This window comes from Mastacembelus armatus, chromosome 7, assembly GCF_900324485.2.
Source record: "Mastacembelus armatus chromosome 7, fMasArm1.2, whole genome shotgun sequence".
Classification (NCBI taxonomy): Eukaryota; Metazoa; Chordata; class Actinopteri; order Synbranchiformes; family Mastacembelidae; genus Mastacembelus; species Mastacembelus armatus.
Genome location: NC_046639.1, coordinates 24862145 through 24884741, shown reverse-complemented (window position 1 = coordinate 24884741; position 22597 = coordinate 24862145). Strand labels below are relative to the sequence as shown.

Sequence of the window (22597 nt, the reverse complement as noted above, 5' to 3'; positions counted from 1 at the left end):
GTAGGAAGGCGATTTGGTTCTGTCTTGGCTCAGAAAGAGCATAGCTGCAGAAAATGATTAAATGTTTCAGATTTTCTCAGCCACATCAGAATCATCTTTCATATACACAGTGACACGAGTATGTAATTTAAGTGAAATAATACCAGCTTACATCCAGTCCACATAATTAACTTGATCCTAACCTGAAATGATACATGAAAACTCAGTGACCCTAAATGCTCCTGAAACTCAGTTAAAATGATCTCACCTGTCCATCCGTTTCACGAAGGAAACCAAATTCCAGAAGAGCTCAGAAAATTCCGGGTCACGGTCCACCTGAGCCCAACATGCCGCTGACAGCGCTGACCGTTTCCATAGTTACAGTACCGCTTTTTGATCTTTTAACCTCTTACGGTTTGAGACGAGCCCTCTGAAGTATGAACGGACAGTATAGAAAGTGCTCTATACACACCTACACACACACTCACTGAGCTTTCTCATGTGTTTGCACAATACCCATTATGCTCAGGCATAAGCATGTTGGAGTTCAGCTTTCCAGTGTGGAGGAAAGAGTTCATCTGGATTCAGCTGGAAACAGCTAATTCTGGGTTTAAAACTTTACAGTCCGTAAACTTGAAGGATAAATACGATTAAGTTTGAGGCAGGTGGAAATTCCTGTGAAACAAAAATCTTCAGTAATTCCAGTAGTGGGAATGGTGCCTGGAGGGCAGAAAGAGAGCAGAGGTCCACTTCAGTGTGAAAAGTCCTGCAAGTTATTAAAAAACAAAAAACTCCAAAAAGCAGCCGGTGTGTCGGTTAAACAGCGGCGCTGTGCGATCGGAGTATCCCCCCGTCTGCAGTCAGCTCCACTGATGAGCGGCTACACTGCAGCTCCACTTAGAAAAACACACACACAAAACTCCTCTTAACACACACACACCAGGAGCTCACACACACATGCAGAGTTTTCACAGGAGCTGAAGTGCTCAGAGGGAGAGCAGGCAGGAATAATGGACTTAATTCAAGAAGGGAGAGAAAGAGAGAGAGGGAGGGAGGTAGGGCTTGAAGATAGGAGGGTAAGGTGGGAGGTGAGAGCAGGGGAGTGGAAAGGGGCAGGGACGTGGACGGTCTTGTTCTCAGTGTGTGGCTGTATGTGCTACTGTATATCTGTGCTGGTACCTCGCTCTTCGTTTTGTGATCAGTGGCTTTAATTAACTGCTGTTAATCCTCAACAACACAGCAGCAGAGACTGTACAGACCTGGACTCTAGTCGGTCTTTGAGGCCCCTACACTTTGAGATGGGGACAGTGGAGAAGATGTGGTGAAATGTTTCATTTTTGTTCCTCTATTGAAGTGGTTTTACGTCCATCGACAGCTGAAAATAAAAAGCATGCAAAAAAAATTCTGTGGCCTCAAAACGCGACCTCACCGTGACTGATTTCTACAAGTCAACGGACTGGAATTTGGCACAATAGAGTGTGTTTAAATTAGGAAAAAAAAAGCCCAAATCTTTTTTCAATTTTGCCTTGACATGTAAATTTTAGAGGAAAATTAACTTTTTTTTAATACCCTTTCCTCACCTAAGTGAAGCACGTTTACCTAAATGCCCACTGACGTTTATGCTCCGCTGAACAGATGTTCAAACTAATACATTTTCCACTGAGGTTTGACTGAAGCTCTTTTCATCTCTTTGCACCCTCTTCGTCTGCATTGGTTTAATGGAAAAGTGCCTTAATAAGCATTTTCCTTTTGCCTGCTTTCTATACATTAAAGTAAGAGTTGCATGTGGATGGAAACTTGACTCTTTTCTTTCTTCCTGCATTTTCTATTTTTTAAATTTAGATGATCACGTTATGATTCATGAGACATTCATTGCACAATCTGACCCGCGTCAGAACTGCACAGTCAGACACAGAGTGTGACCAGGATTTATTTATTTATTTAGACCAGTCTCACACAGCGCGACATGTGATGAACCAAGATCACTGTTGCTGCACTGTAGGTGCCCCAAGTTACAGAAATAAGGATTTGAGACCTGACACTTACTGTGACAGACTCATGACCTCGTGACTTTCCACAAAATACTTAAAAAGGCTCTCTGGCACAGAGTAATATTGATGTGTAAAGATAACAGAGCAGTTTGGATAAAAATCACTGCAAACACAAGCAGAAGAGATTTCCAAACAACAACCTCTATGCTGGTGTGGACAACATCAAGGCTGATAAGCTACTGTACGTAGAGTAAGAGAGTAATTGGCATAGATTTACTGCATATAAGGGTTTACATCATCATCTGCACATATCGGAGTTGAAGTACAGGTCAGCCGTTCAACACATCCAGTTTCTAAATGTATATGAAAAGAAAGAGAACACCTAAAATGTTTCTAAACTCCTTTTGTTCCTATGGTTAATGGCAAAGCATTTTTGAGTGCAGTGCCACACACTCACCCATACGGACTTGATGGGTGGTTGTTGAAGTTTGCATAATTTTTCTTTTTCAGAGAACATTTGCTGTGGTTTTAAATACAGTCGGCCCCTTTGATGACAAGTTTTCACAAGGGGGAAGAAAAGAACCAAAGCATCCATTCAACTTGTCAAACAGCTCCTGCAGCATGGTCTGTTCCTCGACTCATCACTGATACAATACGCTCATGTTCCAAAGACTAGTCTGACTCCTTTTCCGCAGATAGTACGGCACTTCCAAGAACCTTTAGAGGAGGATGGAGTTGTGGGGTTTCATCAGTTTTTTTTTTTTTTTTTTTTTTTTGGATGGATCATAACAACGAACTCATCTGTATTATCTATTATCTTAATGACAGTGTGACTCGTAGTCATACTCTGTAGTGTGTGTGTCCATCTCTGTCCTGGTTGTCAGTCTCTCTTAACCCTCATTCCAATGGCAGGTTTGGTGCTGCGCCTGGCAACTCTGGCTCTCACACACACACAGGCCTGCAAACCCACTCTCACTGGGTTAGGGTCCACATACAGAGAGGTCATGGGTCTCACATTAGGGGGTTCATTGCAGTGTGTGTGTGTGTGTGTGCGTGTGTGTGTGTGTATGCGTGTGTGTGTGTGTGTGTGTGTGTGTGTGTGTGTGTGTTTGTGTTATTTGCCAACACTTTTACAGACAATGCACACTTGTCGTCTGTGTTTTAAAGCCTTTCATTACATGGTGATGTGCACAATTTAAAGTGTGTGTGTGTGTGTGTGTGTGTGTGTGCTGAATGTTTTCAGCCTGCTGACTGCCCCCTGCTGACCTGTCTGTCATAAACCAGTCTGATGTCTCTACACGTTGCAGAGTGAGCACTGTGATCCTGACAAAGGCCTTTGTCTCAGCTGAAGCCTCTGTGCTATTGAAGCAGATGAGGGCTCTGTTTCCTAATAGCCTCTTAGTGAATCTTGGTTTTATTACAAGTCAGTGAACCAAAATGATCTTTAGATTGTGGTGGGATCTCCATCAGCCTGGTGTCTCCCATGTTGGGGTAGGGCAGGGGTAATTTGGAGAACAAGCAGGGCAGTGGCCTTCAAGGAACATGGGACAAGAACAGAAAACAAATGATAAAAATGGAAATGTGATATTTATTATATTGTCTTTTCTAATATAAAGTCGTTTTGACAGTGTAGCCTGTGGCAGGTTTATGATACGATGAGTAGTTGAACTATATTTAACAGGTGAATAGCTCAGAATCAAACTTTTCTTTAATGACTCCACATTAACATGGACTATACATAATACATGTGCCATCATACTTTAAAATACAGTGATTATATAATAATATCCCAGAATGCCCAGTCCTAAACCTCAAACAGCAGATGTTTTTTTTTCCTAGTGTTTGTGTGAATTGTGTTAGGTTGATTAGGTTGATGGCCAGAGCTCACTGGTTTTGTAAGAGATTGAAATAATGTTTTTGTTTTCTCTTGTGCAATCAGATAAGCAGGACTACAGAGCTAAGCAGTCTAATTGGTTAAGACTATTTAGTCTATCAAGGCTAATTATTAGTCTATCAAGGCTGACCGATTATTTTCTCAACAGATAGAGGAAAAAGTCCCAAACTACTGGTAACTCTGGTCTTCTCATCCTCCACCCGATTAACACTTTGCTGATTTAACGATGAGGGAACACGTTCGAGTCTCCAAGCTCAGCATATAACTCGAGACAAACCTTCTATGGATGACTGAAACAGACCCAATCATGGGATGATTAACCTGATCATGTACTGAGTCTGTATAATGTACAGTGTCATACATCAACACTACTGTTTATTTCATTACATAAACCTGTGTCTACAGTTCTTATATAGTCCTATGTAGTCCTAGCTACTGTAACTGCTGAATAGAAATACACATTCGGGCCTCAGAATAGGCCTTTCAGACATTTAGAATCAGGTATTCTAACCATGAGAGCATGTTATACTAACATTAATGTAGCAGTAAATAATTTTTGAAGGCAATCTTAAACCAAATACCCAGAATAAAAGGAAAACACTAGTACCTTAAGTTGGAATATCATGCTTCACTGACATTAATGACACTTTGACTCTAAAAACTGCACCTATTAGCACAGTTGCAGAGTATTAGTGTTGGAAGGAAATCCTGAAGCAAAATATTGAATTCAAATGGTCATTTCAGCATCTGAAGTTGCGTTTTGGCTTGTGGCTGTGAAGTTCACGATCTTCCAGCTAAATTTTCTATTTTATGGTGTAGGATTGTAGCTGTGTCCAGCTTTTGAGGCCACCTCCTCCAAAGGATGTCGCCAGTGAATGTTTGGCTCTTCTTGGAAGGAAAACAAGCTGAGTGATGAAGTACAGAGAATTCACCATGACCTCATGAATGTTTGTTTATAAGTTCAGGCTGAGGAAAAAAGGACATTCATTTCTTCAGAGATGCCTCCTCATGGATGAAGACATGGATGAGCCCAAACTGGATGTATGATGTTTGTTGGTATTCACTCCTGATGCACTGATGTTTTTGTTAAAAACATTTACAGTTGATGCAAACACCTGCCATAGTTATTCTTGATTGCTTGATTGCAGAAATCTACACAGGCGCATTGTGTTGTTGCTACACCCCCATTCAGGAATGATATGAAAATCCTGCAAGACAGATGGGGAGTCAAGCAGATTCTTCCAGAGAGGAGCAGTGGATCCAAATAGCTTGTATTCATAGCAGGCCAGCCATAACAGGCGGCGTGACACCTCCCAACACTACAAGTGTTGCATTATAAACATTTGTTGAACAGATGCAGAAATATCCAGGCGTAGATGTCGCTGGTCTAAAATCAGCAGCATGAAAAACTGTGACCGAGACAAACAGGAACCTTTCTTTTTCTCTGTTTGTTTTGTCGACTCTTTGGGTGTTACACGCTGACCCAACATAAAGCAAATGCCAACGCTAAGTGGATCATTAGCATAATTACATCTATGGAGTCTATTCTGCAGCGAATTTGTCCGTTAATAGCAACAATGCGTCAGAAAATGCGTCATGAATTGAAGTCAAAGGATGCTTAGGTCGGGTTGAACAAAAACTATTTGGTGCTTTTGTTGGACTTTCTAGTGAAGGAGCATTTAGGTGGAAGCCAGAATGTGATGTGGTTAGAAATAAAGCAAGAATAAAAAGTATGCTGATGAAGGAAAAATTAAAGGTAAGAACAAGTTGAGAACAGAAAGAGTGGAGACAAGACACTTGCAATCAGATTCATCTGTCTATATCCAGTTGTACTATAGAGTATGTGCCCTGATAAGTCATCCATGACCTGGTCCCATGACCTCTGGACACCACTGGGATTATAGGGGCCCCAGTGCGGAGTGGCAGGAACACAAAAGAGAGTGTTACAGTTGGAGAGAGAGACGTCTTGCTTGGGAACCCTTGGGGCACATAAATCTGTAATCCTCCCCGCTTCACTTTGATGTAATCACACCCAAGTAAAAGGGTGGAGACTGGGGGGTTATTGTGTCAGGAGGCCAGTATGGACAGAGTGGGGGGAACTGACTGTAGTGCCAGGAGGGACGCTCACTCTGACAGGAATGTCGTCACACACCATCTGGCTCCCAGGGGCACCATGTAGACCAGAGAAGACCACCAGGTAATGAAAGGAGGAAAAAAGGAAGCTCCAGGACTTTATGAAACTATTTCTCAGTGTAATGCTGTATGTCTTGATCATGTTGTTGCAAGTCAGTGCACCAGCAAAAACAGACTAATCATTCACTGTTTTTATCAAATTCATACAAAACCTACAGTAAGCAGGTACAGGCTGGTTTTTAACATACTCCTAAGGCCCCTGTAATTCTGAGTTCACTCTAATGAGACTTGTGCTGCCACTTTCATTTCATTTATCATTTATCCTCGCTGATCACAGTGAGGATAAATGAAAGAGGAAAACTATGGAAATCACCTCCTAAAAGACAGAATCTTTAAGTTCCAGCCCACACACAGACAGTTCACTCAAATTTATATTATAGGGTCTGCATATGCATTTGTTCTCACATGCCAGAGTCTCAAAAAGAACGTCTTTATATGAATTTGTGTGGCAGCATAGCAAACATCGCTCCTATGGCAGACAGCGAATTCTTATTTTAGTACTTTGTTAAATAAGATGACATTTGGAAGACTTGTAGTGAAATGTAGGCACATCAGACCAGTATTTGGTGGAACCAATGAAAATGATCAGAGGCTCTGCTACCTGAGATAATGTCTGTACTTGATAGAACAAAGTGGGCGCAGTGGTTTAGTGGATCTGAAGTGTATTTAATGACATGAAATGTATTAGCTGACAGATATTCTTGATTTTAAAGACATTTGGATTTGGAAAGACATTTTTGCTGAAAAGCAATTAGATAAGGCACATAGGGTGCACGTGATAGTGCACATACACACCCACTGTTTCTTTCTCACACACACCCACACTCCGGTGCCGCTGTGCTACCTCATTAAGGCCTGAGATGTGATAGCAGTAAGCAGACCCAACGAAATGATTCCTGATCCTGATGGGCACTGATCCAACCAGACTGGCTGCTCTCAGCACTGGTGTGGATTAAAAACATGCACACGCACACACACACACGTGTAGATGTACGCTCATCCCAATGGGCTGCTGATACACCACATTGTGGCGTTATTAATGTGTGAGTGCACACACACACACACACACACACCCACCCAGGGACAAGTTTGAGAACAGCTCAGCAATGAGATTTCACCAGAACATTAATGGTCCAGAACACACATGCAATTCAAAATGTAAGATTTATGTGGGTAGAATTATCTAAATCTTTAAAAAAAATTAAATCTTCAACAGTGAAAGTAATGTTATGTATAGTGTAAGGGTTTCATCTTTCTAAGAGCTTCAGCTGCTCAAAACTTAGTTGACTAGGCTTAAATGTAAAATGTATAACATTTAGAACCAACTGCTGGCAGAAATGAAGTATTGTATGCATAAATATGTTATCATTGTTGTGTAATACCCGGAAAATACCAATCTTTGCATATTTTTATCTTAGAAAGTGCTTTTTAAATCTATATAGAGAGCGGGTCCACTTTTACGGAGACAGCCATGTTTCTACAGTAGCCCAGAATGGACAAACCAAACCCTGGCTCTAAACAGGCATTTTGAGATAACACCTTATGGCCAACCCCTTACACCTGGAAATATGGAGGTGGATGGGGTTGGTGGAGTGTGATGGGTTCTCAGAAGGTTGCAGTCTGCAGCCTCACCACTAAATCCTTCACCTTTTACATATAGCACCTTTAAAACATGTATCCTTGAGCAGGAACTAATTAAATAAGCTATTGAGCTCTAAAATAACGCCTGTCGGAATGGTACTCAGGTATCCTTTGGGTCTGCTAACAGATCAGAACTTCTGTCTCTACTAAAAACTTCTATTTCAACCAGTGGTAACAGGTCTGAAAATTGACTTGTTTTAGGTACACGCTTGATGTTTCACATGGACATTTTTCAGTTTGAAGTTCTTCCACTTTCAAATGTGGCAAGACAAAACATCAGAGATTTATCAGACTGGTGGGAAGAAATTGATAGCTTTGTTGGATTCCTTGTATGCAACACACTATCTGCAAAACCTTTGAGTAAACACTCTCAGACCATGTAAACCCTCACTTACCATCACTTTCCCAAAGTAAGGCATGCAAAAAATGCAGCTGCTCGCTTCTTTTCCAGAGAACAACATGCAGACACCCAGCAAAAACCCAGCACAGCCTGTGATCTGTACTAATACAGCTGATTACACAAGTGGCTGAAGTACTTTGAGTTTTGCCAAATTGTGATTTCACTTTTACATTTAGGCCAAAAACACCACTCAAATATATTTGTTCAAATGTACAACCAAGCTGAACATTACTCTACCAGCAGTTCACTGCAATGGTGGGTATGAACTCTACTGGAAGGTTTCTGGTGGTTATGAACACCAAACAGGACTCAGTATCAGTATCTTTAACCAATTCGGCTACAGCATGTTCACCATGCAGGCAAAACTACAATGTCACTGCCTACAGTTCACAGTGAAAAGCAAGTCATAATGCAGAATTGGCTCTCAGAGAGGAAAGTTTAACATTTTTAGGATTTCAGTGCGTTTAAAAATTAAAGATCTTGTACAAATCCTGATTGGAGAACAAAGGCTTTTTTCAGTACTAAGCTGAAGGGCAAAGCTATTGAAGAACAATTGGGTTCACATTTATTCCAGACACACACACACACACACACACACACACACACACACACACACACACACACACACCAGCAGAGGAGATGACACAGGGTGTGATTTTAGGTTTCTAAAGAAATATGGGAAATCACCTTGTCATCACGGAGGCAACAGCTGTCAATTACAAAGCCCCAAAATCACAGAGCCCAAACACACAGTACCACACACTAAAAACATAAAAACATCTCAAATAAAACCTGGAATTTATATATGTTCTTGAAGAAATATGCAACAGCTTTTATTTTCATCTGATGCCAAATTTAGCTAAAGATAGAAAAACCTGTTCTGCCTTAGAAAAAGAACATCAGCTCAAGATGTTCCAGCTGGCTGACAGGTGGCATCTTTAGGGCGTCACACAGGCCTCTGGAGTGCCGCTAAAAATCTTAAAGAGTAAAGTGAGTATTTAATCTTTGTCTTCCCCTGATTATGAAGAAGTCAAACGTTTGCTGCCCCACTGGTAGTTGCATGTATTTCAGGACCAAAATTTATGGAAAATATTGTATTGAGCCTGTTCCCAGCAGAACTTTATAGTATTTTTCTATTTATGATGATAAATTGGGTCAGATATGCAAGTTAGCCTAGAAATATAATTAAATAATTTCTACAGTGTCTTGTCTTCCTCCATACATCCTGTTTGAGGTTACAGGTAGTCGGCCAAGTGGAGAAAGATTAGAGTGTTGTAAGTAATAGGCCGTCCTGACCAAACAAACTGTCATTTCCTTCTGTTTTGGCTCAGCTCTTTTTCTTTTTTCCACCCCTCCTTTCCTTCCCTCCTTCCATTCCTCCCCTCTTTTTGGAGCCAACGTGTCAAGGGGAAAAAACAAAGCTGTTTAAACTCTGACAGCATGAAAGGCTGGATGGAGAAAAGTACCGATAGAAGGGTGAGAGGCTCAGAGACTGAAAGGAAACGTTAGGTGTGGAGATGGAAAATAGCAGGAAAGTTCAATAGCATATTTATGTAAAATTCAAAATCACTTAAATCAATCATTTAAATTTCAGTGACCAAATCTTAAAAATCTGGGTGTAGGCTACTGTGGTGGTCAGCTGTCTGCAGGAAAAACTGTAAATAATGAAAGTCCAGTTATGAGTGGAACTTATATTTTTAATTTTTATCTCAGCAAACAGTTATAGATCCCATGAAAAAAAGTCCTACTTCCCAAAGATTGGTGCATCTTTTATGGGTTCAAAAACCAAAAAGTCCAGCCAATAAAATAATTCTATTCTATTCTATCTATTCTGTTAGGGGACTTTACAGGAAACTGCTTTCACAGTGACCTTTAAGAAATCCAAATGTTACATTACTGAATATCTTTCCACAAACTTGACAGGGCTGTAATAATAAGTCCTAATCTGTAGCGGGAACTTGTTTTGGCTATTTCCACTTAGCTCTTGAGTCTGCTGAATTAGGTCAAATATGCACAATGTGTGCCGCATGAGAGCACCTTTGTTGCATCTCCAAATTATAAAGCAGCATCTTGAATGGACCTGAATGTGAGAAAGAACAAATAAGTGAATAAGGCTGTGGTCCAGTGGGGCGAAGATACACAGGAGGACAGCAGTGATACATAATGCTAATAAAAAGCCAATTCTGATCTTCACGTACAGTACGTCTGCACAAGGATGGGACATATTCAGCCTAAAAGACAGCACATGCATATTTACCGTCAGTGACGGGATGGATCAGGCTGTTTTTGCTTTTAGCTCCTAAAAAAGATTAATTACACAGTTGTTATGACTTAAGCGTGGTGCCTCGGTTCACTCTCTACAGTGTAAACATGTGGAACTTGTAGGCCACTGTTCTCTATTATCTGTTCCATCTCCCAGAACTTGTTCAGAACGTTCTCTTCTTCCAGCAGCCTCGATGAAAGTGTACATGGAAAGTACAAGATCTTCTTTTTTAGTGACGTCCTTCTAAAATGTTCTGTTAGAAGACAAAAGCAAAGAATGAAATACTAATAGAGCTTACTGTGAAAAGTTTGAACCTTTCAATTGTTGTTTCCAAATAAATTTAATTCCCCTTTATTTATTTAAAATCTCTCTGTAATCTGTGAAGCACTGCAAAGATACTTTCTCCACCCCCGCTCAGAGCAACACCTGGTTTCAGCCACAGCCTGTGATCAATCAAGTGGCCTTCCAGCAGCGCTGATATGCCTCATATGGCAGATAAAGAGGCACGTAGTCCCCTTTTCTGTGTAAATGAAACCGCAAGGACATTTATTCCAAGACGCTGCAGCCAGCTTGGCTAACACGGCAACTCCTGAACACATTTAGATACAAAGCCTGCTAACTGTGACCACAGCACACCCTCTCCAACAACAGTATAGTTCTTCTCCTCATGTGTTATTACTTAAATATGAATTGCCATCTTGCCTGAATCACTTTAAATATCTCCCCCAAAATGAGGCAAACAATTTGACTGAAATAACGACAGATAGACAGGATGACGTGGAAAAGAGCACAGACGTGTGGGGGTGTTGAGAGGACAAGGGTGTAAAGTGGTTTTAGGGTAAGAATAAGGTCATCAACTAAATTTAGTCATAAAGAGACTTTACAAGTATAAAAGTAGATCCTGTGTGTGTGTGTGTGTGTGTGTGTGTGTGTGTGTGTGTGTGTGTGTGTGTGTGTACTTGATTGATCACGTTGTGGGGACCCACATCGGTCGGAGGACAAAAAGGTCTCAACAAGGTTCCTTATCATTTGAGGTCGAGACTCAGTTGGTTTGGTTAAAAATAATGTGTGTTTGGAAATGAATGTGAGGTTTAATTTTTGGAAAAGAAATGGCTTTATAAACAGTTAATGTTTTGCTTTGCTAGTGATCAGAAAAGTTGTTAGATGCTTTTTTTTTTTTTTAGCCACTTGGGGCAGCAGCAACTTACTGTAAGCTAAACCCTTGAGTTAATTGCTGCCAGGTTTAAGTTGAATGTTAACTCTGTTACTTCTGAAGGGTGTAGGTTACTATGTTCACTATTCTTACCTGGCTTATGATTTTTATATCATTAAAATAATCTCACACTGCATTTCAATGTAGATATGACAAAGTTAGTATTCTAAGATGTAGGTTAAAATAGTTTTATAAAATAAAAGCTTATAGTACATTTTAGGGTAGTAGCAAAATGAAGTGGTCACTTGTTAAAGTAATTTTCCTCATTCTGTCTGCGTGTGTGCAGCTGACTGACTCAGTATAAAACTAAGCTGAGGCCTGTGACTCGTTTCATGCATCTGTTGATCATTAGTGGGATTCTCCCTGTGATACTTTTTCTCTTTGTCCCGCTTTCTGTCTTGCTACTCATCCCTCGGTTTGCTTCTTTGCTCTTTCTCAACACATCCCCCTTTGGCATCTGCTCTCTTCATTTATTTCTTTTCTATCACGTATAATATGTGATGTCACAGTTAAATATTTTCTCTTTTCTTGACTTTTTTTTCCTATTTGTTCTTACTTCTTAATTTTTCCTTTCATGATGTCCAAAACCTCAGTCTGCTGTGATGAATTTTAAGGATTTAACTAAAGTAATTAGGGTAAACTGCACCAAAGAAAATTTTTAATACAGGTTTCTAACAATTTTTTGAGTGACCCCCTACCTGACATAAGTGCAGTAACACAGAGAGATTGAAACGTGACGCACAGGATGATTTTATAATTTCCCATTTCACTTTGACGATAAATAATTATAAATTGAGTGTGTGTGTGTGTGTGTGTGTGTGTGTGTGTGTGTGTGTGTGTGTGTGTGTGTTTGTCAGCACCTCTGGTCACTGGAGTTTCCATTGACCAGAGGTGTTCGTGCATATTGTATGCTTGCGCTTGTCTGCCTATGTGCGTTGCATGCAACCTCACATAACCCTTGCATGGGCTGACTTGAGCGTATTAGAATACTCAAAGAACATTGCATGTGGTTTACCAAAGCTTGGTCAGAGCATTTGAAAGAAAAATTGTGAATTTTGAATACAGAAGTAAGAAGCCAACATGCTGTACATGTTACCACAAAGTTTTCATGTAAACCAAAGACGTGCTGCATGCTTGTTTTGCTTGCTCAGGTCTTTGTTTAATGTTTTTTTTGCCGTGAAGTTGTTCATTTGGACCATTATTTCTAGTTTTATGGATGTTATGGTTTTACATTGAATCTTCCAGTAGAAACAAGTGGTTTGGCTGATAGATTAGCCTATAAAAAGTTAGAAAGTATGCTAGCATGGTAGCGTGTTGTTGTTTTTCCCATTCTTTTTTGCAACCCACAAGTGTAACAAAAGCAACACACAATGGGGTTAATTACCATTCTAAAGCTGATGCATGATAGGAGATGTCTGATGAGGCCCCCACAGTGAACCCTACTGCAGGTCGGCCTGGGGAGCCACACAAGAGCAAACTGCTTGTCTTGCCATGTGTTTGAGGACTGTAAAATAGGTGGTGCCTTTCAACATTGTAAATATGTGGTCAGGACTTCACCAAGGGCTGGTTAGAGGAAAAGATGAGGGAGCAAACTTGTGAATAAGTTATACACTGGTCAGGGAAGCCACACAAACACACACACACACACACATGCAGAGTTTGGCAGCATCCCACAACCACAAAAGCATGATGCCATTTGAAGGAGCTCTGAAAGATACTGCCTCACTTTTTTCATTTCTTCCTGCTCTTTTTTGTTGTTTTTCCTCCTAAACGTCTTCTTTTAATTAGGTTTTATCTTCTTTTGACTCTTTGTCATGAATTATTCATTTTCCTTCCACTTTGTCCTTCCCATTTTTTTCTTTGCTCTCACTTTCACCTTCATCTTCCTCCCTTCCACGTTTTTCTGTCCTGACTTGATCAGCTTTCCGTACTTCATGACCATTGTCCCTTCCATCTAAATTCTTTTCCACTAAAAGAGATAATCAAGTAAAGAGAAATAAAATAACCCTGAATTAACTGCAAAGGCAGCCCGGTACCCATTGCGGATAATTATTTTAGTCTTTCTCATTGGCATGGATTTCCCCTATACTGTAGCATTCGGCCCGCACATCCACTTGATCCCTCAGATGGGAAACACATCAGAGACACCATTAGATCTGCAGATACTGACAACCAGTTCTATCTGCTCTCTGGCTAAAGCTGCGTAAACTCGCCACACCTGCAATATCAACACAAGATGGAAAGATCCCACAGTAATTCAACTCAAATAAGTCTCTGATTTGGAGTCATCCTCATTAGTTAGATTTTGACTGATAGTGCATTTAAACAGCTACAAGTAAATCAGGTCAAATTAAAAGATATGGATAGTCATATGGAGAACATTTGAAGGCAAAACTGAACCCATATGGGTGAACAGTCAGCAGATAGAGCACGAAAGAGCTAAGATGTATTATATAGTAGTTGGGATTTAGACATTTGTCTTTTTTATAGGCCTATTCATTATATGTGTCTATATTTTCTCTATTTTCCTTTTATTATTTACAGGCCCAAAACACACAATGACACACATCCAGGTAACACTCAGGTGGCTCTTCTGATGCTGCACTTTGTTTTTTTTTGTCATTTTAACAAGGGATCAAGTGTGAAAAGAGTTGAGGGCCTTTCTGCTGGTACCTTTTCTTAACACCTCTCTAAGTCTTGCTTCATTAATCCAGACAGTATCTCACATGGCCAGACGTCTTATCAGCTGAGAAATTTGGATACAGTTAATCAAAAACTTGACAGGTTTGAGGAAATCCTCTAGCAGCCTTTCAAATAACTTTGAATACGCAATCTCTTGAACCTGACTGGAAACAGGTGTCATTCTTTGATGAAAATATAAAGCACCATTCTTTTCTGTTTGATCATCATAAGACGTCTGTGAGTTTTGAGACGCTCCTGGAAAAGACAAGTCCATATGTTATTGCAGCCAACAGAAACGTTAGTTAGGCAACGTCTAGTGACCTTAGTAACTGTGGCATGAGCACAGGAGGAGGTCAGGTGATGTATTTTAATGCATGACTTTCCCACAGGAGACTGGTGTTTGTTCCACAACCATAACTGGGCATTTATTATTATAAACAGTATGGAAAACATCATTTTAACCCGAATCAAATCCTTTTCTAAACTTAACCAAGTAGTTTTTTGTGTCGAAAGGTCACAAAACCTTGATGGCGATTGTAACAGTGTTGATGAAGTCATTATTTATTTAGTGTTGCTGTATTGTAATGTTCGTAAAACTCTTGGAGTGCCAGGGTCATGGCACAAATTATGAATGAAGTCAAGCTTCTCTGAATCTTACACAACCTGTACGTGAGTCTGAGTGTTTGCCTCTATGCCCTGTGGGAACAGAAAAAGCAGTATAGATAATGGATAGATGCCTTGCACTGTCTGATGGGGGTTATAAAGGAGCTACTACTACTCCTCACTGTAGGCCAGATGAAAGAAGACAACTAAGCTGGGGAAGAGGAGAGAGAGGGAAGAGGGGCAGAAACCAGAGGGGCACAGTAGCTAAAGAAAGAAGAATATTTCCTGCTCATAAATGAATTCATTTCTTCTTTTTCTTCCCTCCTTCCAATACTTCTCACTCTTCTGCCATCCTGCTACTCTCAGGCTGCCAGATACCACTGTCCCACTTGGAGCATCACATAATTACATTAGTTTGGGTAATGATCTGTGACATTTTACTCTATAAAATATCTGGATTTCTACTTTCATTCTGTAACTGTAATTGAATCAGATGTTTTTTAGAGACGTCCATAAATTCCCACACCAAATTCTAGTTTCTTTTTTGTTCCTAGACTCGCTAACACCAGTCGAGTATTTAGCCCAAACACAGATAGGAAAGACTCCAACATGACTCAGTATGGCTGAACGGTTCTGTCATCTTTACACACACACACACTGATCAAACTAGTCACACACATGTTTCTCTCAGAGCTCTACCTGAGTAGTTCACAAAAAACAACTCAAAGGCCCAAAGCTTTTGTCTGTCTGTTTCACTTGGGGCTATTAAATGCATGTTAGGATCTATTCATTCTATTTATTTATATAATTATTTATTTATTCTTTACTGTTCTTTCTCATTCACCTGTGCATATTTGTAGAAAGGTGCATTCACCTCCTTGAGTATCCCTGAAACATTAACCATAATCACTACGTTGATAAACCAGACACTTACCTTATAATTTTAATTTGGACCTAAAGGTTAAAGTTTTTTTTTATTTTCTAATATTTTTTCACCCATTTAAATTACAGAAACTCTCCTAAAAGGTAACTGACGAAAAGAAAAGAAAAAAAATAGAAAACATGTTCTATACTCATTATAATTTAAAGGTTCTTGACCTACTTTGTGTGCAGTTTCTCTAATCATCCTAAAATGTTAGAACAGATAATGCACCAATAGCTCTTGAAAAGTAAATCTCACTTCCCCAAGAAAAATCTATATCTACTTGTGTATACACAAATCCTGCGCCCGAATACTTGTACAAGTACGAGAACACACACTCACACAGATCCCTCAGTAGAGTCTGGTTCTCAGGCAGGCAGAGCTCACTGCTCCCCTCCCTGCCTAATGAATTAACACAGTTAACGAGTTCATGCTTAACAAATTCAGCCTGAACACTGCCACTAATTGGCCGTGCCAAACTGCATGTGTCCCATGCTAATTGGCTCTTTGATTGGGACTTCATAGAGTTAATTAGTCAATTTACCACTTCAGTCTGCCAGAAGGTTCTCACTGCTCATGTTCCTGATTTTGGGTGAAAGAAAAATTCACAAATATTTAACTGTTTATCTGCAAGTCTCGAGCTGCAAAGAAGGTTAAAAAATACATAGGTTCTATACTGAAGCCAAATGGGACAGCTAGACGCTAAAATAGCCCAACTGTCCTGTTGCTGCCCATGAGGAATGCTAACAATGAGCTGCAAGCCTTTAGGCAAACTGTAGGCCAGTGTTAGATATTTGTGGCCATGTGTCACAGTCCAGAAACACACTATCCCATTGACAACAACCACACCTCTGTTAGGAATTACTTTGATATTTCTCTCCATGTGTCTGTCTAATTTCTGCTGCTCTTTTTTTCTGTAGTGACAAAAATGAAATTATTATATGGACAAGATGTAAAGTAAATGTGTGTGTTTTCCTTCTTACAAAACTTTGAACCTTTTTTTTCACTTTTGATTTAACTTATATCATCAAAGTTTTCACAAAATAAAACGTGGACGGGTTCGGTCCAGTTAATTTTATTTTCACATGCATTAGTTTCTTGCGTGAAAACAACATCAACAACACAACCACAGTGCTAAGTTCACTACAGCATAAAGATGTAATTGCATTAACATGGATCAACAGTTTGAGATTTGAAGAAGCCTTTAAGAAGATGACAGATGGGACTGGTTATAAATCAAAGGGAGCTTTGGTTTTCTCCATTTCCTAAAGTGACAACATGTCTAGAGTATTGTCGTCGTCTGAGAGGAGTGTGGTGAATTAGGAGGAAATACACAACCAAGTTCACTTTCCAGGCAGTAAGGGGGATGCTATAACCATCTGGTAGTGTGCAGCAAGGCCATAATTACACCTTTGGAGCATTTAATGAATTTAACTGGAGCCTATTGTGTATGTTCACTAGAGGGTGTCGCTAAAATAGTTCAAGCTATTTTGGTCTGAATGCATTTATTCTGCATTCCTGAAACCTGTACCTGTAAATGGCCTCACTGCAGCTCACCGTCCTCTCACGTGAACTACAGTAGTACAGTATCTAATCCAGGGGTGCAAGCTGGGATTTGAGACCACTTAGGAAGATGACAGATGGGATTGCTAACAAATCCCCTTATCCTCAGATCACTTAATTTCCGTAAGTGTCAACATGCCTGAGTCACGGTGAGGGACAAGAGGTTAGAGCAAAGCATTGAATTGACGCAGGAATTTTGTGAATTAGACAAAAACATGCAACTTTCTATGCCTCATCTGTCAGAGGTGCACACTGGAAAATCCACACTGCAGCGCAACATCATTGAAATTCACACAGTGTGTATGCTGACAGCAGCTTGGGAATACGAGTGCAGATGAGCATGTGTTTAAAGATAAAGTCATCTTAGTCATTTACCCTGAAGGGATCTGAAATCCCCTGCCAGGTAAACGCAGTTCTTGCACGTACGCACACACTAAAGCAAGATGCATATTAAGAGTCACTGAGCAACACAAGACACACTCCAAGGGAGGTAAACAGCAAGAGGGCAATAAGCTTCGGTGTATGTGGTGCTGTCATAGTGAGAGGATTCACACACACGCTCACACATATACACACTGAGGAAGGGATACTGGGTGTCACATGTTCTATCTCTGCCTGTCTGAAGTAGTACAAATGCTCACTCTACGGTTCTACTGTAGAACAACATAACCAGAGTGTGAGGCACAGAGTCAGATCATGAAATGAACCTGCAGTTTAATTGGCCAAGAGAAGAGAATAGCGTGAACATGTGAATGAGAGAGGGAACCATGGCGGGGGAGGGAGAGAGAGAGGGGAGAGAGAGAGAGAGAGAGCACCAACAGTGATGTGTATGGGAGTTTTTCATTGGAGAAAGAATGCACTCAGGAATTCTTTTAATTGTCCAAACGCCGACTCGGTGTTCAGCCCACTCACTCATCCTGGGCCTCACACACACACACACACACACACACACACACACTGTAGATACATACACATACTGGCTGTTCTGTCTGCACAACACTCCACTGCCAACCTCCAGAAGACGCCATCTCTCATTTTGAGGCTCTTTTAGGTCTAGTCTAGTTCGACTGATTCATGTACAGCAGACTCCTCATAAAACGCAAAAAGACAACAGAAATGTGCCTTCATTTTTGGTTTCGTGCCTACTGTTATTTTTACAGTATACGAGGTACAGTCACTGCTGAGTGGTGACTTCTCTAACATTTAGTTCTTCCTGTACTTTACCCAGGTCTCCCTCTGCATCCTCCTTAAAACTGCCCTTGGGGTAGGAGTCACTGTGTCCAGGTGTGTGTATCTGAGTGTGTGTGCTATGTATAGAGTTACCCTCAGGCCCCTGAGTACAGCTGTTTCAGAGCTGGTTAAATCAATGAAATGCAACACTGACAGTTAGCTGACAATTTCTGTTGACACACTGACATTATACACTCAGCTTATTGCTGTGCAGGACACACAGGTTTAACACAGGTGTCAGCTGAGCTTTACCTTTTTAAGATACGTACAGAAATTAAAAAAGAAAATGAAGTGAAAGTCAAGTGAACACACTCACACACACTCACACACACACACACTCACACACACTCACACACACTCACACAACTATTAATACAGACAGAGGCGACAGTCAGAAACCTGACATCAGATGTCACCTTGTGATGTCTTCCTGTCCTGTGTGTGTGTCTTTTTTCTGCTCCTCCTCCCCTCACTCTCTCTTGCTTTAGTTCCAGTTTCAAAAGAGGAAATTACTTTATTCATACACAGGACACAGTAGCAACAAACCATCAGTCATGCCCTGCTGTGCTGCTTTTTCCCTCCCCTCTCCAAACCTCTGCTGCCTCCAATAATGAGGCTGCTGCTGCTGTCTGGCATCGCTCACCAACAGCAGCTGACGAGGAATGAAGAGAATTTGTTTTTTTTAAAGCGAAGAAGAGCGATAACCCAAACAAAGCAAGGGCATCCAGAGGAGAAAGTGATGTTTAGAGTTTTACTGTTGAACCAGCTGCACTTTTCTATCAGTTCTTTGCATCTTACCGTCTCCCACTCTCCTCCTCCTCCTCCTCCTCCTCCTCTCCACATCTCCTTCTATTCTTGCCTCTCCTTGTCTCTTCTTTCTGTCCTTCTGTCTTGTCTTTTCCCCTCCTCTTACTTGTTCTTGGCACTTTTATTATTTATCATCTGTCAACCATAGAACGGAAAACCTTGTCATGCCAACCGTCTGACGTAGAAACACACACACATGCACACACACTAGCAGATGCCTTGGCAAAACCACATACTTCCAAATGCTGACGCATGCAGACCCGACCCATATGCACAGGGTTCCAGATACATGTATACATGAATGCACCAAACACACACACACACACACACACACACACACACACACACACACACACACTGATGTTTCTGATGTACATTAGCTAATGTGGAAAGACGGCTGGGCTGAATTACCACTACACCTAATGACTATTTCATGTTAGGATGAGAAGAGGAGCAGAGAGGACGAGAGGCCAGAAACTGAATACGGGGTTGGATTTGGCAGATTTGACTCTCGCTGCTTCCTTTCCCTTTTGTCCTTCTCTTTTTTCTTCTCACGTGTCACAGTTTATAGATGGAGACAGGATAGATGGGGTGACAGGCTTGAGGGTGTCACTGCTCATTGACGTTCCCAAACCAGTCTTAAGTCGAGGTTTATACTGCAGAGGTTTAGATTACTAACCTTTTCAAAAGGTTTACGACAAAGTTTTGCTACAGCATCAACAGCAAGTTCCAAAATAGAAACATGATTGACCCACTTCCAGCTAAATTCTTCAGAATGAAATATCTTTTTAAGCATCACCTTAAAGCTTTGCTGTGTCATCACTGAGTCAGAGTCTTGAAACAGTTCTTGGCGACATGATGATGTATTTCAGACACGCCCCTTTTCTAAATTAAAATGAATAGAACATAACCCTCGCACCACTGATTGGAGCTGCTCAATAGAAGGAACATTAATCAGTAGGCAGATGCATTTTGGCAATAAAGCCTTTTTAACGTGTAATTTCAAGCTCAATTTAACCTGCTGACAGTGTTGCAGAGATGCACGGACAACTTTTCAGAGTCTTTACAGTGTCTCAGAGTTCACATAGACAGTGCATGACAGGACCTGACCTACAGTGCACCAAGAGATCATAACACGCAGCATGGGATGGAGGTGGCTTCACTTTACACCCTCGGTTCACTGGCTTTCAGAGAGGTCTCGCTTATTTGACTTATAATTGTGTGAAACCTTTATTTTTAGGAAGTGAGCATCAGCCTGTCAGAGTGAAGCTAAAACCTGCTGTTAACCCTCTGCCATGCAGCACCTCTGTGTGTGCGTGTGTGTGCGTGTGTGTGTGTGTGTGTGTGTGTGTGTCACGATCCACAAATTATTTGACGCTCAGTTTTAGAATTTGATTGAATTGAATGTTGCAAAAAGTAAGTGAAATAAGTAATTTTTAAAGTAGCTGCAAAATCCAAATTTTGGTAAAAGTGCACAGGTTGAGCAGAGATGCTGTCGTCTCGTCTTATTAACAAAAGCACTGATTTTATTGGTTCAGCTTTGAGGTTTCTGGCAGTTGAAATAGTTTTGTGTGCAAGCATCGCCAGGTTTAGCTGTAAGTTTTTACATTTTGTGTAGAGTAAAGTTGTGTGTCGGTGAAACCAGCTGTTTTCCAGCGTGTCACAGCCTGCTTTTTTTCTGTTCTCCATTTACTTTTGGGGCACACAGACTGAACTCCCTGCGCAATGCTGGTCAGTCATTATGTCTCTGACTATTATCTATCACCATTACTGTCACAGCAGAGACGGAGCCACACATTCACAGAAAAGAGTACACACTCAAACCCAGTGAAAACCTCACAACACCAAATACAGATGCTTTTCAGGGATGAAGACAACAGTTTTTTCTCTGAAGACATTTGAGGGAATGTTACATATTGAAGTATTGTCTTTAACCAGTAAACACAAGACAGGTTTTTGCATGGATACCACATCTTAAATAGCCACTTGCACAGAAAACAGATACACGGATATTGATCACACACTGAACTCATTACAAGATGTGTGTGCAAGAATTTAAGAGGAAAAGGGAGATAAAGCAGTGAATGAAGGAAACAAGGTATAAAGGGAGGAAGACGGGTGTGTTCTGTTGCCTACAGGCAAATACCATCACCAGCCACTGACCTTTGAGTCTGGGGTTAGGATTTAAGATGTTTAGGAACGGAGACAGAGAAGAAACTAACCATGGAGGATAAAATCATCAGTTTTTTCTGAGATCAGTTCTCTAATGGCACAGCTCTATTTTCATTACACTGTAGAAATGGTAAATAAATGTATGATCAGTGGCAACCTGCAACCATATTTCTCTGCATTGCAAAACTATTCCTTCTGTTTCTCCTCCATCCTCTAGCAGCTCATTTTCTTCCATTCTCCTCTGATTGCTCTTCCCTGCTACTCGTCTTTGCACGACTGTTGGCCGTCGCATTTGGCATGCAGGTAATCGGTCAGACGTATTTCCCCCGGTACAGAAAAATCCATAATAACATGGGCAGTTTATCTGTAGGTACAGTCAAATGCATATATCTGGTAGGCAGGGACACACTCGACTTCTTTAATCAACAGGAGAATTCACATTTAGCAGTCATTAAAAGACAAGCACACACAAACACACACATCCATGCTTAATAAGGGGGGCAGTGAGCAGTATATAAGCATATGGGGTGTGAAGCATGAAAGACTTGGTTGTTTGAAGGCCCCTCACCCACACATAAGACACTAGCCAATTCATTTTTCCAGTTCATAGTCGACGGTTACACTAATGACTGTCAGCTCTGTACTGAGGATGGTGACTTTTTACTCTTGACTGTGAAAACAAGTATGAAATTCTAACGAATGTGTGTTTATTTCATCACCATTTATTTGAGAGTGGTGATGGCGTTTCCAGATAATTATAGCAAGATAAGGTATGACAGGGAGAGAAAAGCTTTGTGACAAATATGTCCGATGGGACAGAGCACAGCCACGTTTTTTTTTAATATACTGGAATATGCTCCTGCATCTGATAAATGACATCCAGCGGGTGATTCAACTGTGTTTTTGTAGCTTACTTTAACTCAGGTTGGTTGTAAATTAGAGTCTAATGCTTTTCTGAAAAATATATTTTCGTTTAAGAGTTTTCACAGATTTAACAATTTAGAGTAGATGTGAAACTCGTGTGTACTGTGAAAGAAAGTAGGG

General features: G+C 40.7%; 1 protein-coding gene and 1 long non-coding RNA gene across 5 annotated transcripts in view; one reads left to right on the top strand and one right to left on the bottom strand.

The window, feature by feature from the left end:
* LOC113145798 (uncharacterized) overlaps positions 1-22597 on the top strand; it is an 85367-nt gene that overhangs the window by 2872 nt on the left and 59898 nt on the right. The window lies entirely within an intron of this gene.
* Positions 1-22597, bottom strand: part of sema3b (sema domain, immunoglobulin domain (Ig), short basic domain, secreted, (semaphorin) 3B) — a 58535-nt gene that overhangs the window by 28540 nt on the left and 7398 nt on the right. The window contains exon 1 of one of the 2 annotated variants that reach the window (XM_026332877.1): positions 248-953. The exons of the other annotated variant lie outside the window; for it this stretch is intronic. The gene's annotated coding sequence lies outside the window, so the exon portion shown is untranslated. Of the gene's footprint in view, positions 1-247; positions 954-22597 lie in introns of those variants that run through there. 2 annotated transcript variants of the gene reach the window in all.